This window comes from Stomoxys calcitrans, chromosome 2 (assembly GCF_963082655.1).
Source record: "Stomoxys calcitrans chromosome 2, idStoCalc2.1, whole genome shotgun sequence".
Classification (NCBI taxonomy): domain Eukaryota; kingdom Metazoa; phylum Arthropoda; class Insecta; order Diptera; family Muscidae; genus Stomoxys; species Stomoxys calcitrans.
This window is the reverse complement of record NC_081553.1, coordinates 11,504,935-11,520,831: the sequence shown is the minus strand read 5'-3', so window position 1 is coordinate 11,520,831 and position 15,897 is coordinate 11,504,935. Positions and strand designations below refer to the sequence as shown.

The following is a 15,897-nucleotide window of genomic DNA, read 5'->3' as shown; positions in this document are numbered from 1 at the left end:
CAGTTCATTCGGATAAGAATTGCGCCTTGTAGGGGCTCAAGAAGCAAAATCGGGAGAGCTGTATCAAGCTATTGATCGATTCAGACCATATTAGACACGTATGTTGAAGGTCATGAGAAAAGCCGGATGAGAATTGCGCCCTCTAGAGGTTCAAGAAGTCAAGATCCCAGATCGGTTTATATGGCAGCTATATCAGGTTCTTTAGCGATTTACGCCATACTTAGCATAGTTATTGGAAGCCATAACAAAACACTTCATGCAAAATTTCAGCCAAATCGGATGAGAATTGCGCGCTCTATTGGGTCAAGAAGTCAAGATCCAAGATCGGTTTATATGAAAGCTATACCAGATTATGAACCGATTTAAATCATACTTAGCACAGTTATTGAAAGTGATACCAAAACACTACGTGCAAAATTTCAGGTAAATTGGACGAGAATTGCGCCTTCTAGAGGCTCAAGAAGTCAAGACCCAAGATCGGTTTATATGGCAGCTATATCACAACATGGACCGATGTAAACCTTACTTGGCGTAGTTGTTGGTAGTGATACCAAAACACTACGTGCAAAATTTCAATAAAATCGGACGAGAATTGCGCCCTCCAGAGGCTCAAGAAGTCAAGACCCAAGATCCCACGGTTTATATGGCAGCTATATCAAAACATGGACTGATTTGGCCCATTTACAATACCAACCCATCTACACTAATAAAAAGTATTTGTGCAAAATTTCAAGCGGCTATCTTTACTCCTTCATAAGTTAGCGTGCTCTCGACAGACAGACGGACGGACATGGCTAGATCGACTTAAAATGACATGACGATCATGCATATTTGGAGGTGTTACAAACAGAATGACGAAATAAGTATACCCCCATCCTATGGTGGAGGGTATTATTATTGCTATCATTGCCGGCAGATTTTTTTTTGTTTTGTTGGTTTAGATGGTTAATTTTTTTTTTGTTTATTTTCGGAAAAAAATAAGTGCAGCTTAAAAAGTGTGTTCTAGTTTGGAAACAAAAACATTTGATTGCTGTCTTTTCCGAAAGCAGAATAGAACACTAACCCTTTTCTTAAAAGTCATGAGATCTCGTGGTTCGTGATTCTCTCGTGAATCATGATTAGCGTTGTGAGCCGTAATTCACGCTCACGCATGAAAAATTTTAATTCAATCAAGCTCACGCACCATCCGTTGATTAGATTTGGATCTCACTCATGAATCACGTGACTCACGCGTGACACGACTATTCACGTGCACATCCCTAGTTCACATGACTGAAAACTGCTTTAAATTGTCTGTTTGCCTTGCGTTGTAATAAATATGTCATTACCCATGTGCTCTCTTTTCCTCTCTCCCTCTTTTGAGTTAATGTTAACGATAAATAAATATAAATTGCAAACACCTGATACAGCTGGGGAAACTCATTTCACAGCAGGGAGGACAGGACGGTGATGATGACGAACAAAAAATGAAAAAAAAAACACGAAAGCGAAAAATCACTCTTGTCAATCTTTTATTTTCATTTCCGTTTGATACGATGAAATTTCACATTTAAATTTCAATAATAAAATTTTATTGATTTTTTTCTAGCCATTTCGTACTCTGGGCCAAATGTGTTCGAGATGCTGGTAGAAAAAAGGAGAGTGTCATTCTGACATCCTTATGGGTTTGGTACCAACACCGTTGGGCAATGGAGAATGTATGAAGTATGAGAGGGGGAAAAAATGAAAATGTATTTGACTCTATTATGCAAATTTTTGTAAATTAACTGTCAATCAAAACAAATACACACGTACTCCTCGTTGTCGTGTGTGCAAGATTCCCGAAGTGGGGGAGCGTTCACAGGGAACCTGTGAGACTGTGTGTGAGTGCGTCAGAGAATGAAAAAGAGAATCCCAACGCCAATGGTAGTATTGCCTGGAACACTTGAAAGCATATGTAGCACCATTTCATATTTTTTCCACTGAAGTAATAAAAATTAATAAAAAAATCAAATATTGAGCCAATAACAACTATTCCAAAAATTTTCCAAAAATAGAAGAATGAACAAAAGCAATTCCAATTTTCATCATGGCCAATCAACAAAAATAATAGGCAGAGATTTTTTATATCAACATTCGAAACATTCGTCAACATCTGGTTTTCATTACTCATGTTACGAATGTCATCCATAACAATTACCATTTAGGGCAACCTATGGCTCACTCTCCTCCCGGCAAGGAAACGGTGTAAGGCTGTCTTTTACCTATAGACGCACACACACACACACAGATGCTTGTAGACACAGACACGCATATTGACACTTAAAACGCATTTTAAAAATTGACAAATAGCAGCACACAATGCCGGCAAATGACACTCTGCCAGGATCTTATTTCTGCAGTGTGGAGCAGTGGGGAAGGTGCCATCCATATTTGAATGGTGGCAGGAGGTAAAGTTGAAGTGAAACCTCACAACGGCTGAAATACATAGAGAAAGAAATAAAATATAATGCGACTCATTCAAAGTATGGCCAAGAAGGTTGTTATGCCATAAGAGTGCTATATGAAGGAAAACTAGGCAGTCTGCAGGAGTATATGATTTGAAGGAGATATTTCGTGAGGAAGAGTTTGTATTACTAGATAAAAATTCAAACAATACTTAATATAGAACAGTGTGCAATAGTAGTCAACATCAAGTCCCCAAAAAGAGGAAAAACTTTTGAAACTATTGTAGATGCGACTATGGAAGCAAATGCTTTGTAGAATTCGGTGTCCTTTATTTACAACCAGCCGAACTGGGTCCGCTCCGCTGAGACTTCTTTAACTCTCTAATATCTTTTTAGGCTAGGGACACTTCGCCATGAATGCGGATATTCAATTCATGCCATTGTAGCCTATGACGCTAAACGCGATCGAATCCTGGCGAGAACATCGGGCAAAACGGTACTCTTAATGTTGGGGACATTTGAGAGGCAAAATGCCATGCATGGTCATTTAAAAAAAGTTCCCCAAAGAGGTGTCGCACTGCGGGACGTCGTTCAGACTCGGCTATAAAAAAAGGTCATTGAGTTTAAACTTGAATTGGGAAGCGCTCATAGATGTGTATGCGAATTTGCCCTTTCGCGGTTCTTAGTGGTTATGTGCTGCCTGAGGGTAATGTTCTCATTAGGGATGGAGGGATGGCACCTCAGACATTTCGACTCAAATATGGATTTCAAATTCGTGCTGCATTTACAAATCCCTTTCATTTGAGCCCCATATTGCCATGGCCCGTAAATAAGGAGGGTGTTTTGGGGCTGGGGCGGCCACCGACACTTTGCACTGAAAATATATATCAAATTCGTTCTTTATTCTCAACGGAAACGACGAACAGACGGACGGACATGGCTAGATCGACTTAAAATGTCATGACGATCAACAATATATACTTTATGTGGTCTTAGACTCATATTTCGAGGTGTTAGAAACAGAATGACGAAATTAGTATAATCCCATCCCAAAACGTGCATCGGTCGAGGGTTTATATTCCATTATGTGCTTTGATCTATCACTTGTTATCCAAATGTGTCTGTTTAGCTTCTTGCCACTCTGACCGAAAACAACTGAATCAGTGAGAGTTTTCATAGGCAGCAGAAATTTCCCTCAGTGTACTAAGAAAAACTTTAATACCACAGCAATGGCATTGAAAGACATGTTTGAGGCTGGTAAGCCGAAAAGTGGCAATAATAAAATGCAAAGTAACCGCACGTTCCTGTGCTGTAATAAAGTAATCACACGCTCAACTTCAACGCCGCTCAAGAGGTGCCACGCACTCTTATGTACTTCAATTTACGCACACCAACTCAAATGGGTATCATTGCAATACTCTACTGAATAGTATTCACAAAGAGGGACAGACAAATGTCAGTCGGTGAAAACAAATGTAGATGTGGTTGTGAATATCATGACATTTGGCCAACACCAAAAGGGTCTACGTGTAGCCATTAGAAGTAAAGGCTGTATTTAACTATTTTGGGGCAAATGTCTTAAGTACTGCAACTGATTGCATGAGCTATGAATCAAATCTTCAATTGTATTAAAAATTAAAGTTTTAACAGAATTAATGAAAACATTGACGTAATTTTCCATGAAATTAAATTCTAACAAAATTTTAAACAAGTAAAAGCGTGCTAAGTTCGGCCGGGCTGAATCTCATATATCCTCCACCATGGATCGCATTTGTCGTGTTCTTTTTCTTGCACGACATTACTTACTTAATTTTAATGTAAGTATCTGGGGATTGCAAATGGGCCATATCGGTTCAGATTTAAATATAGCTCTCTTAAAAACCGATCTCCCGATTTGACTTCTTGAGCCCCTGGAAGCCACAATTTTCATCCGGTTTGGTTGAAAATTTGCACGTACTCTTCTGCTAAGACTTCCAATACCTGTGCTATGCACGGTACAATTCAGTCCATAACCTGAGGAAGATCCCATATAAACCGATCTCCCGATTTGACTTCTTGAGCCCATTGACGCCACCATTTTCGTCCGATTTGGCTGATATTTTGCATGCGGTAATCTGTAACGACTTTCAACAACTGTGCCAAGTACGGTTTAAAACCGTCAAGAAAGTGATATAGACCCCATATAAACCGATCTCCCGATTTTACTTCTTGAGCCCTTACAAGCCGCGATTTTTATTCGATTTGTCTGGAACTTCTCTCCAAAAAGGTGTCGCACTACTGCACGCCATTCGGACTCGGCTATAAAAAGGAGGGCCCTTATTATTGAGCTTAAAACATGAATCGGACTGTACTCATTGATAAGTGAGAAGTTTGCCCCTGCTCCTTGGTGGAATGTTCATGGGCAAAATTTGCAATTTGCTCTACAATATATTCTCGGTCGTCCTACATGACAATTTGGTGTTGTTTTTATTGGGAGAAGAGGGTCGGTCCCCCCCACACCAAAGACCCAAAAGACAATTTATTTGAGTCTTTTAATGTCGAGATCTACATGTTTGGCTGAATGGTAGGACGGCAGGGCGCGACTCAATTAGTTGATTCTATATATCAACATTAGACTCGAACTCTACTGTCATAGTCCTTTCGTTTAATTCCCATATTATACCGATCGAAGCGTATTAGGTGGGTGAGCCGGTCCCAGACTCTGTCCCAAATGTGTATACCAGATTCGTAGTCAACTCACAAATACCTCATTTTATACCTATTTTGTGACGTTGGACATTCAGTGCCCTTTTGGAGTTGGAGAGGGCCCGTAGACACCTTGGACCAAATTCTTATAGCAGTTGTGTACTCAACTTCTAAGCACCTTTTATTTGATATCTATATTGTCTCAATTGATAAATATGTCCTGTTGAGGGGGTTTTGGGGGTGGCGGCGCTACAGACATGAAGGAATTCGTTTTTATATCAGCTTTTTACTATATTTTGAAATTCCTTTCATTTGATATCCATACTTTCCCAATCGGTAAATGTGTTCTCCTGTTGGATTTTTAGGGGTGGAGAGGCCCTACGGCATCAAGGAGTACATTTTTATCTCAGTTTTTTTTTAAATACTTTTCATTAGATACCCATATTGCCCATAGCGCTAAAAGTGTCCAGGAGGTGGTTTTTTTTGGGGGGTGGTAAACCTTCCCGACACTTAAGGTTTCATTTTTATGCCAAGGACTTACTCTTCACTTAAATACCTCTCATGTGATACCCATATTGCCCAAAGCGGTAAAAGGGTCCTGTTGGGTGGTGTTTTGGAGTGGAGGTCCCCCCGACACTAAGGGTGCCATTGTTATGCCATGATCGTATTTAAGAGTGGTCTTAAATACCTTTCACTTGATACCCATATTGCCCCAGTCGGTAAACATGTCCGCTCGGGTGGGTTTTGGGATGGGGCGTCCCCTCAGGTTATTTAACCCCAAAATTGTATACCATTTTCGTGTTTTTGGGACACTATAAGATGATACAGAAAATTTCGGTGCATTTATCTCCGAGATCTGGCGTTTTTGAAAATGGGGTGGGCGAAAGTCATAAAAGTGAATTCCTATGGTTAAGACTTATAATATTGTGTTCATGCATTAATTTATAAATCATTTTCAAAAACATGCTCACACATGCGGCATGTAAAAATGCAAAACGATGCTAGCAGGGAGTCATATAGGCACAGTTAATATTTCAGTTTTGCCAGTGTCGTTAAAATCTAATATTGGCATTTTCTTGGATTAAAAAGGGAGAAAATTATTTAATAGAGTGATTCAAACGGTTATCGACTATCCCTTACAAATATGCAGATCGCAATGAAAATCAGAATTATGAAAACCATTTTAGCTCTATTTCTATTTATTTTACCCATTGCGGTGAATGGATGCACAATGCTTAATGATTCTGTAAGATGATGGATTCTTAATTGCCAACTTTTTTTTAACATCTACTTTTTTTTAGTGTGATGACCATGTAGATTGCTGTTCATCCTACTGTGGCGATGAAGGAGTTTGCGAAAGCATGCTGCCCTATGGCTATGTGGCAAAATATGAGATCTGATATATGCTTAACTTAAAAAAAAATGTAAGGTGAAGTGGAGTGAGAGGATTTGATTTGGAACTCTAGATTGTAATTTGTAAATAAAAAGTAGATGGCCAGATGGAAAAGAAAATGTAGGCCATTCCGACATTAGGTTTCAAATGTTCATTTTTATACCCACCACCGAAGGATGGGGCCATATGCATTTTATCATTCTGTTTGCAACACATCAAAATATCCATTTCCGACCCTATAAAGTATATATAATCTTGATCAGCGTAAAAATCTAAGACGATCTAGCCATGTCCGTCAATCTGTCAATTGAAATCATGCTACAGTCTTTAAAAATAGAGATATTAAAACTCTGCACAGATTCTTTTTTTGTCCATCAACAGGTAAAGTTAGAAGATGGGCTATATCTTGATATAGCCCCCATAAAGACCGATCCGCCGATTTGGCGTTTTAGGCCCATAAAAGCTAAATTTATTATCCGATTTTGCAGAAATTTGGGACAATGAGTTGTGTTCGGCCCTTCGACATACCACTTCAATTTGGCCCCAATCGGTCGACATTTGGATATAGCTGCCATATAGACCGATCTCTCGATTTAAAATCTTGAGCCCGTCAAGGGCGCATTTATTGTCCGATTTAGCCAAAATTTAAGCCAGTGAGTTCTGTTAGGCCCTTCGACATCCTGCTTCAATTAGGCCTAGATCGGTCCAGATTTGGATATAGCTGCCATATAGAGCGATCTCTCGATTTAAGGTTTTGGGCCCATAAAAGGCCCCTTTATTCTCCGATTTAGCCGAAATTTGGGACAGTGAGTTGCGTTATGCTCTTCGACAACCTTCTGCAATTTGGTTCAGATCGGTCCAGATTTGGATATATCTGCCATATAGACCGATCTCTCGATTTAACTTTTGAACCCATAAAAATCACATTTATTGTCCGATTTCACCGAAATTTAGGACAGTGCGTTGCGCTATGCCCTTCGACATCCTTCTTCAATTTGGCCTAGATCGGTCAAAATTTGGATATAGCTGCCATATAGACCGATCTCTCGATTTTAGGTTTTGGCCCCATAAAAGGCGCATTTATTTTCCGATTTCGCCGAAATTTGGGACAGTGAGTTGTGTTGGGGCCTTCAAAATCCTTTTTCAATTTGGCCTAGATCGGTCCAGATTTGGATATAGCTGTCATATAGACCGATCTCTCGATTTAAGGTTTTGGCCCCATTAAAAGGCGCATTTATTTCCCGATGTCGCCGAAATTTGTGTTGGGGCCTTCGATATCCTTCTTTAATTAGGCCTAGATGGGTCCAGATTTGGATATAGCTGCTATATAGACCGATCTCTCGATTTAAGATTTTGGGCCCATAAAAGGCGCACTTATTGTCTGATTTCACCGAAATTTGGGACAGTGAGTTGTGTTGGGGCCATCGACATCCTTCTTCAATTTGGCCTAAATCGGTTCAGTTGTGGATAAGCTGCCATATAGACTGATTCAAGTACCGCTCAAATCGGTCTTTAACCTGATATAGCTCCCATATAAACCGATCATCCAATTTAACTTCTTGTGATTCTGGAAACCGCAATGTTTGTTCGATTTGGTCAATATTTTGCTCATAGTGTTCCGTAATGACTACCAACAACTGTGTCAAGTACGGTTCAAATCTATAATAAACTGATATAGCTTCCATATAAACCGATTTGAGTTTTTTAGCGCCTGTAAGCCTCACTTTTCATCCGATGAGGCTCCAGTTTTGCACATAGTGTTCTGCTATGACCCTCAATAACTGTTCCAAGTACGGTCCAGATTAGTCTATAATCGAAAAAACTCCCATATTTTAGCAGAATTCATAGTGGTGGTTCGGCCCGGGCGAACTTAGCCCGCTTTTACATGTTTTCAAAAGTATTGGTTTGTTTTCTTCCCTGAAACAGCTCTGAAATAATAGACGTCAACTTCTGTCCTTCTGTCGAATGAGGATAGCGATCAAAAAATAACAATTCACCAGAAAATTTATACAGATAGTTCTTATTGGTGTAGGTCATTGAGGAAGTAAATCTCCTGTAGGGGGAGATCCGGGCGGACGTCAAGTGTGAACACTCACTGTTTTAAATTTTAACGAAATCGGATAAAAAATAAAGCTTTTATGGGCTTCAGACCCTTTATCGGCAGATCCGTCTATATGACAACTATATAAAAAGTTAGTCCGACCTGAACCATACCTAGGTCAGATGTCAGGAGGTCCGTCATAAAGTAGGAAATTTTATTTAAGGTAGCATCTTTATTTTAAAGTTTTGGTTCTTTGGCTTGTTGTCATTGCCAAGATCCTTGGAATAAGGAAAAATTTTAAATTTAAGACCAACTTTTTTTCTCTGTACATAATGGTAGACAATCCATTTTCTTTGTCTATAACAGCAATGAATGAACATAATGACCCAATCTAAATAAATAAAACCTAATTCTTGACCATTAAATTTAATTACATTAGTTTTATTGTCATTTGGAAACCCTTAAGCATTGCAATAAAATGTTCAGAAATTAGCATTTTCGTCCTCTTCAAGTTCAGCGTAATTTATGTGGAATGAGATGTGACATCTTTTCTGTTCACAATATCCTGTTTCACAACACTCGCAATCTTCATCACACTACACTCGTAGGTAAGTAAAAAAAGGGTAACATAAATAAACACAGAATAATTAGCAGACTCCATTCTTAGTTCATCTTACCGATTCTCCTTCTTCTTTGCATATATGATTGGACATGACCATATTAACAGCGCAGAAGAACATTACAAAAATTAATACAAATTTCAAAATGTTCATTTTGTGCGTGATTATTTGTAGTTCTCGCAATTGGTTAATGTCTCTGAAAACAATATTATTTTTTATACATTTCTAGACGTTATATACTACTTTTTGCCTCATTAATGCAAGGCCTGTGCATAAATTAGTCGGGTATAATTATATAATCACAATTATTGCCAGCCTCATAGGTACGAACTTGTGCCGGCAAAAGCCGACCTTTTAATATGATCTGCTATAAAATGCGATGGTTCACAAATACATCCTATTTGGTTGGTGTTGTGGGGATGGGGTGGACCCATAGACTCTTTTGCCGAATATTGATAACAGTTTCGTGCTTAACTCCCAAGACCTTTCATTTGAGACCCACATTGCTATAGTCCTAAATGTGTCATCTTTCGGGGCTGTTTTTGGGTATGGGCGGTCCCCAAAACACTTGGTCCCGTATTTACATATCAGATTCGTATTCTACACTCAAATACCCTTTGTTTGAGCCCCATATTGCCATGATCAGTAAATAAGACTGTTTGGAGGTGTTTTGGGGAAGGGATGGACCCAAAGAAACTAGATCCCTCATTTTGATATTAGATTCGTATTCTACTCGCAAATACCTTTCATTTGAGACCCATATTGTCATGGTCGGTAAAGATGTTCGATTTAGTGGTGTTTTGGGGTTAGGGGTGGTCCCCCATGCACTTGGTCCGACAATTGGATATTAGATACTTTTTCTAATCTTAAATACCTTTCATATGAGTCCCATATTGTTGTGATTGATCAATATATATATTTGGTAGGTTTTAGGGTGGGGCGGCCCCCTTAGGCATCCCATCCGAAATTTGGTTAGTACATTTTTGTTTTTAGGTTATAAGAGAGCATATAAAATTTCCCAAAATTTCTAAAATCACATCACCCATCTCTGAGATCCGGCATTTCTGAAAATTAGGGTAAGGGGGAGGGTCCACCCCCTTGCAGATATCAAAAAATGAAGAATCCTATTTTCAACATGGGTCCATAATGTACCAACTGTGAAAATTTCAAGAAAATCGGTTCAGCCATTTTTGAATATATACGGAACATACATACAAACAAACACAAATACATTTTTATAAAGGGTGATTTTTTTGAGGTTAGGATTTTCATGCATTAGTATTTGACAGATCACGTGGGATTTCAGATATGGTGTCAAAGAGAAAGATGCTCAGTATGCTTTGACATTTCATCATGAATAGACTTACTAACGAGCAACGCTTGCAAATCATTGAATTTTATTACCAAAATCAGTGTTCGGTTCGAAATGTGTTCATTCACCGTAACGTTGCGTCCAACAGCATCTTTGAAAAAATACGGTCCAATGATTCCACCAGCGTACAAACCACACCAAACAGTGCATTTTTCGGGATGCATGGGCAGTTCTTGAACGGCTTCTGGTTGCTCTTCACTCCAAATGCGGCAATTTTGCTTATTTACGTAGCCATTCAACCAGAAATGAGCCTCATCGCTGAACAAAATTTTTCAAAATTTGAACACATTTCGAACCGAACACTGATTTTGGTAATAAAATTCAATGATTTGCAAGCGTTGCTCGTTAGTAAGTCTATTCATGATGAAATGTCAAAGCATACTGAGCATCTTACTCTTTGACACCATGTCTGAAATCCCACGTGATCTGTCAAATACTAATGCATGAAAATCCTAACCTCAAAAAAATCACCCTTTATATAGACTAGCTGAGCCCGTTCCGCTCTGCTGCGCTCGATAATGCTATGTTGGATAAGAATACTCTAAATTTGAAAATTTCTGCCTAATTTCTGTTGAAAACGTATTCCAATTTTTCTGTCGATTTTTCTACACTCAAAATACCCTACCTGGACCCCTAAAGACTTAGTCTCAAAACTGAAAGTCAATTTCGCACCTTTCATTTCGCATCCATATAGCCATGGTCGGTAAATATGTCCGATTTGAGGAGTTTTTGCGGGGTGGGGTGACCCACGAAAAAACACTTAGTTCTACAATTGAATATCAGATTCGGGTTCTATTCTCAAATACCTTTAATTTGATTCCCATATTGTAGTGATTGATCTAAAAATTCGTTTGGCGGGTTTTGGGGGTGGGCGTCCCTCCTAGGCACCCCACCCCAAATTTTGATACCCAATTATTGTTTTTGGGTTACTAAAAGTGTGCAAAAATAATTAGGCTTAATTTGGTGTTTTTGAAAATTAGGATAAGGGGGAACACCCCCCCCCCCCTCCCACCCCCCCCCCTTACGTATATAAAATTAGGTACCCTATTTTCACCACGGCATTATGAATTCACCATCTATGAAAATTTCAAGAAAATCGGTTCCGCCGTTTTTGAGCCTATATGGAACACGCAAACAATAAAATCGACCAACAAACAAAAATTAATTTTTATATGTACAGATAGATAGCTGAGCCCGGTCTACATCGCTGCGCCTTCATTTTCACCACGCGAAATATAAGTTTCTTATTCTTACTCTAAAATTTTTACAACATTTTAACTAATAAGATTTTTCTCCAATATTCTTTTTTCTATAGAAATTTTTAGTATTTACAGCGGTCAAAAAAAGTATTCATCATTCAATGTTTTTTTTTTAATAAGTCTACAAAAGACAATTGGAATAAAAACATATTAAACTAATGATGCAGTAGTGCTTGTGTGATATATATGTACACAATTTCATTGTTTTTAAAGAAAAAAATAGTATTTATTGGAACAAAAAGGGCCATTTTACAGCTGAACACAAAAAATTAAACAAAAAAAGTATTCATCATTGCAAAAAAACAAAAAAATAAATAACATAATTTAAAAAATTTAAAACTTTGTTATTCGACCACCGCGTCTTATAACTTCTTTTAAACGGTTTGACATCGATTGGACTAATTTAGCGGTTATATTTTGGTCTATATTAGTCCATTCCTCCATTATCACCTGTTGCATTTGACTCTTGCTCGAAAAATTGCGCGTTCTCAATTTGCGTTCGAGATGTTCCCAAAGATGTTCAATTGGGTTCAAGTCGGGACTTTGAGGAGGAGTTTTAATGACTTTGGGGCAGTTATACAGCATCCACATCTTGGTATTTAAAGCAGAATGTTTGGGGTCATTATCTTGATAATATTGAAAGTTATTACCAAGCCCAAGTTTTACAGCACTATCTTTTAAATTCCTCTTTAAAATGTCAATGTAATACTTATGATCCATTACTCCATTAATAATTTCAAGATTTCCCGCTCCTGAAGCCGCCATACACCCCCAAACCATTAAACCACCTCCACCATGTTTTACAGTAGCAACTGTAAAACATGGTGAAAGTGCTTTTGGTCGACCAGATCTTGGTTTATTGTCAACAGTTTTCGTTTCTGTCCACTTTCTGATGATGGATTGTATAGTAGATCGTGGTCTATTTAATATTTCACTGATAGTTTTTTGAGTTAAACCATTCCTGTGGTGTTTTATTATCAAAACTTTTACCTCATCAGAAACCTCGTTTTGCTTACGACCCATTTTGACAAAAACTATATTTTCAATGAAATTAAATATTTGCTGTCAAGGGCAAAGCCTCCTTTACTAAATAAAACAGAAAAGGGGGATTCCCAAATAATATTTGAATTTGACTTTGATGATAGCACATCAATGATGAATACTTTTTTTGTTCTGTTTTTGGTGTTATTATATAAAATTGCATTTTTTGCGCTAATTAAATTTATTTTTGAATTTATTTTAAAACATATTACGAAAAATAAACTATTGCATAAAACTGCATTATTTGTTTACTTTAAATTTTCTTCAATTACCCAAAATAAGTGAATTTATTATCAATTTTGCTAATGATGAATACTTTTTTTGACCGCTGTATATCTATTCTTTTTTCTATGGCAAAGATTGGCACTTAAACTAGCTTAAACACCGTCTTGGGTGGGAAAGTTAAAACATAATGCCGCAAACAACCGCAACGAAGTTCCTGTATTTTATTTTTCTTTGTTCAAAGGACCGATGATCCTCACCAAGCGAGTAGCACTAGCATTAGCTGGATCAACTACGTCCAATTAAATACAGCCAGTAGATGGCGCTAATTTAAATGCTAGTGGTACTAGCTTGGTGAGGATCATCATGTGGTGGTTGTCTATAAATGACTATATGACTACCTATTAAATAGTCATCATTTAGTTTTTTTTTTATGAAATCTAATTGTCATTTTAAACGATTTTCTGCGGTAAAGAACTAATTTGTCAGTTTATGTATTTGGTGCCATGGTCATAGTTCTTACTATTAAACCATGTAAAACTTTTGAACAAGAAAGTGTTGCTCAGCAGCACGTCTGTTGGTCTTGTCTATCGATGAGCTGGTTATGGTTCCAACCTTAACGTTAAGGTTTGCAACTCCTCCTTTTACGCTGAACGTCATAATTTTTGGGGCATGGCGGCCTACATTTATATAAGTTCCCACACACTAATTAAATCACAAAGTGCTCTGTTAGGTTTTTATAATTGATCGACTGTTTTGGGGTGAGGTGGTCCACTAGATATACAGGGTGGCTGATGAAAGCCGCTACCAAAAAAAAATGTAATAACTTTTTTTCTATTTAATAATAATAATTTAATAATTAATTTAATTAATTAATTAATTAATTTAATTAATAATAATTTAATAATTAATTTAATAATTTAATTTAACATGAATAAAAGAAAAATGTATTCCATACACCGAAAAAAAAATGTAGCAATATTCATCATTGTAGCAATATTCATCAGCCACCCTGTATGAGCAGAATAATGATATCAGATTCGTAGTCTACAACCGTTTACCTTTAATTTAACCCCATATGCCATTTGAGCACAAACTTGAATGACGCACACTACTCAAAAAAATCTATCACTTGATTCCCCATTGTTTTAATAGGTCAAATAAACTATTGGAGGCGATTGTAGGAGGTAAAGCCCCACCTAAATTTTTGGACATAAAGTTTAATGTCGCATTCGTAATTTGCTCTTCAATGCCTTTTATTTGAGCGTCGTCAAGCAATGATCGAGTAATATTCCCATGTGGGGGGCTTATCGGGGTTGGGGAGACCATCAATTACTTAGACCTCATCTTTTATGTCATATTCGTAGTCTACTCCCGAATAACTTTCATTTCCTATAATGGTGTCCTATATTGGTATGTATGTCCAATATGTCTGTTTGGAGCAGTTTTTTGGAGTTATGCGACCCCTTGGATACTTCAACCCAAGTTTTTATACCATATTCGTATTCTATTTTTCAATACTATTCATTTGATATTCATATTGTCCTTATCCTTCCACTTTTGATTTTGGGTGGTGTCTTTGGGATAACGGGCGAGAGTCTGCCCCCTTCCGATATCAATAAATTATAAGACCTTTTTTTTCTTCCTGACCATATTCGTAATCTACTCCCGAATACCTTTCATTTGAGTCCCATATTGGCATGATCGTCAAATAAACCTATTTTAAGGGGTGTTGGGGCTTGAGCGGCGCCCCAGGTACTTGGACCCAATTTTTAATATGAAATTCGTACTCTATTCTTGAATACCTGTCATTTAAGTCCCATATTGTCCCGATTGGTCGACTTTTATCATTGGGTGGTACTTTTGGGGTTAAGGGGAGGGTCCGCCCTCCTTGCGATATTAAAAAATTATAAAGCCTATTGCTCCAACCGGACCACTTCCCACAATCTGTGAGTGACCGTTCTTGAGTCTATACGGACGAAACAAATTCACAAACCCACAAACAAACAAACACAAATTCATTTGTATACCCTTCACCATAGGATGAAGGTATACTAGTTTCGTCATTCTGTTTGTTACACCCCGAAATATGCGTCTAAGGCCCCATAAAGTATATATATTCTTGATCGTCGTGATATTTTAAGTCGATCTAGACATGTCCGTCCGTCTGTCCGTCGAAAGCACTCTAACTTTCGAAAGAGTAAAGCTGGCCGCTTGAAATTTTGCACAAATACTTTTTATTAGCGTAGATCGGCTGGGATTGTAAATGGGTCAGATCGGTCCATGTTTTTATATAGCTGCCATATAAACCGATCTTGGGTCTTGACTTCTTGAGCCTCTAGAGGGCACAATTCTCATCCGATTTGACTGAAATTTTGCAATTAGTGTTCTGGTATCACTTCCAACAACTATGCTAAGAATGATTCAATTTGGTCCATTTTTTTTATATAGCTGCCATATAAACCGATTTTGGGTTTTGACTTCTTGAGCCCCTGGAGGGCGCAATTCTCATCCGAATTTACTGAAATTTTGCACTTAGTGTTCTTGTATCACTTCCAATAACTGTGCTAAGTATAATTCAAATCGGACAATGTTTGATATAGCTGCTATATAAACCGATCTTGGGTCTTGACTTCTTGAGCCTCTAGATGGCGCAATTCTCATCCGATTTAACTGAAATTTTGCACGTAGTGTTTTGGTATCACTTCCAACAACAGAGCTAAGTGTGGTTTACATCGGTCAATGTTTTGATATAGCTGCCATATAAACCGATCTTGGGTCTTGACTTCTTGAGCCTCTAGAGGGCGCAATTCTCATCCGATTTGCCTGAAATTTTGT

General features: G+C 37.9%; 1 protein-coding gene and 2 long non-coding RNA genes across 4 annotated transcripts in view; 1 reads left to right on the top strand and 2 right to left on the bottom strand.

Annotated features, from left to right (window-relative positions):
- LOC106082815 (uncharacterized) overlaps window positions 1-15,897 on the bottom strand; it is a 656,305-nt gene that overhangs the window by 87,105 nt on the left and 553,303 nt on the right. The gene's annotated exons all lie outside the window — the stretch shown is intronic.
- LOC106082829 (uncharacterized) lies at window positions 6,070-6,643 on the top strand. Its single transcript, XR_001220558.2, has 2 exons — window positions 6,070-6,357; window positions 6,413-6,643. It is a non-coding gene; the product is annotated as an uncharacterized LOC106082829 (long non-coding RNA).
- On the bottom strand, window positions 8,966-9,533 carry LOC106082827 (uncharacterized). The gene is made up of 2 exons (XR_001220556.2): window positions 9,223-9,533; window positions 8,966-9,141 (listed from the first exon to the last, which is right to left on the bottom strand). It is a non-coding gene; the product is annotated as an uncharacterized LOC106082827 (long non-coding RNA).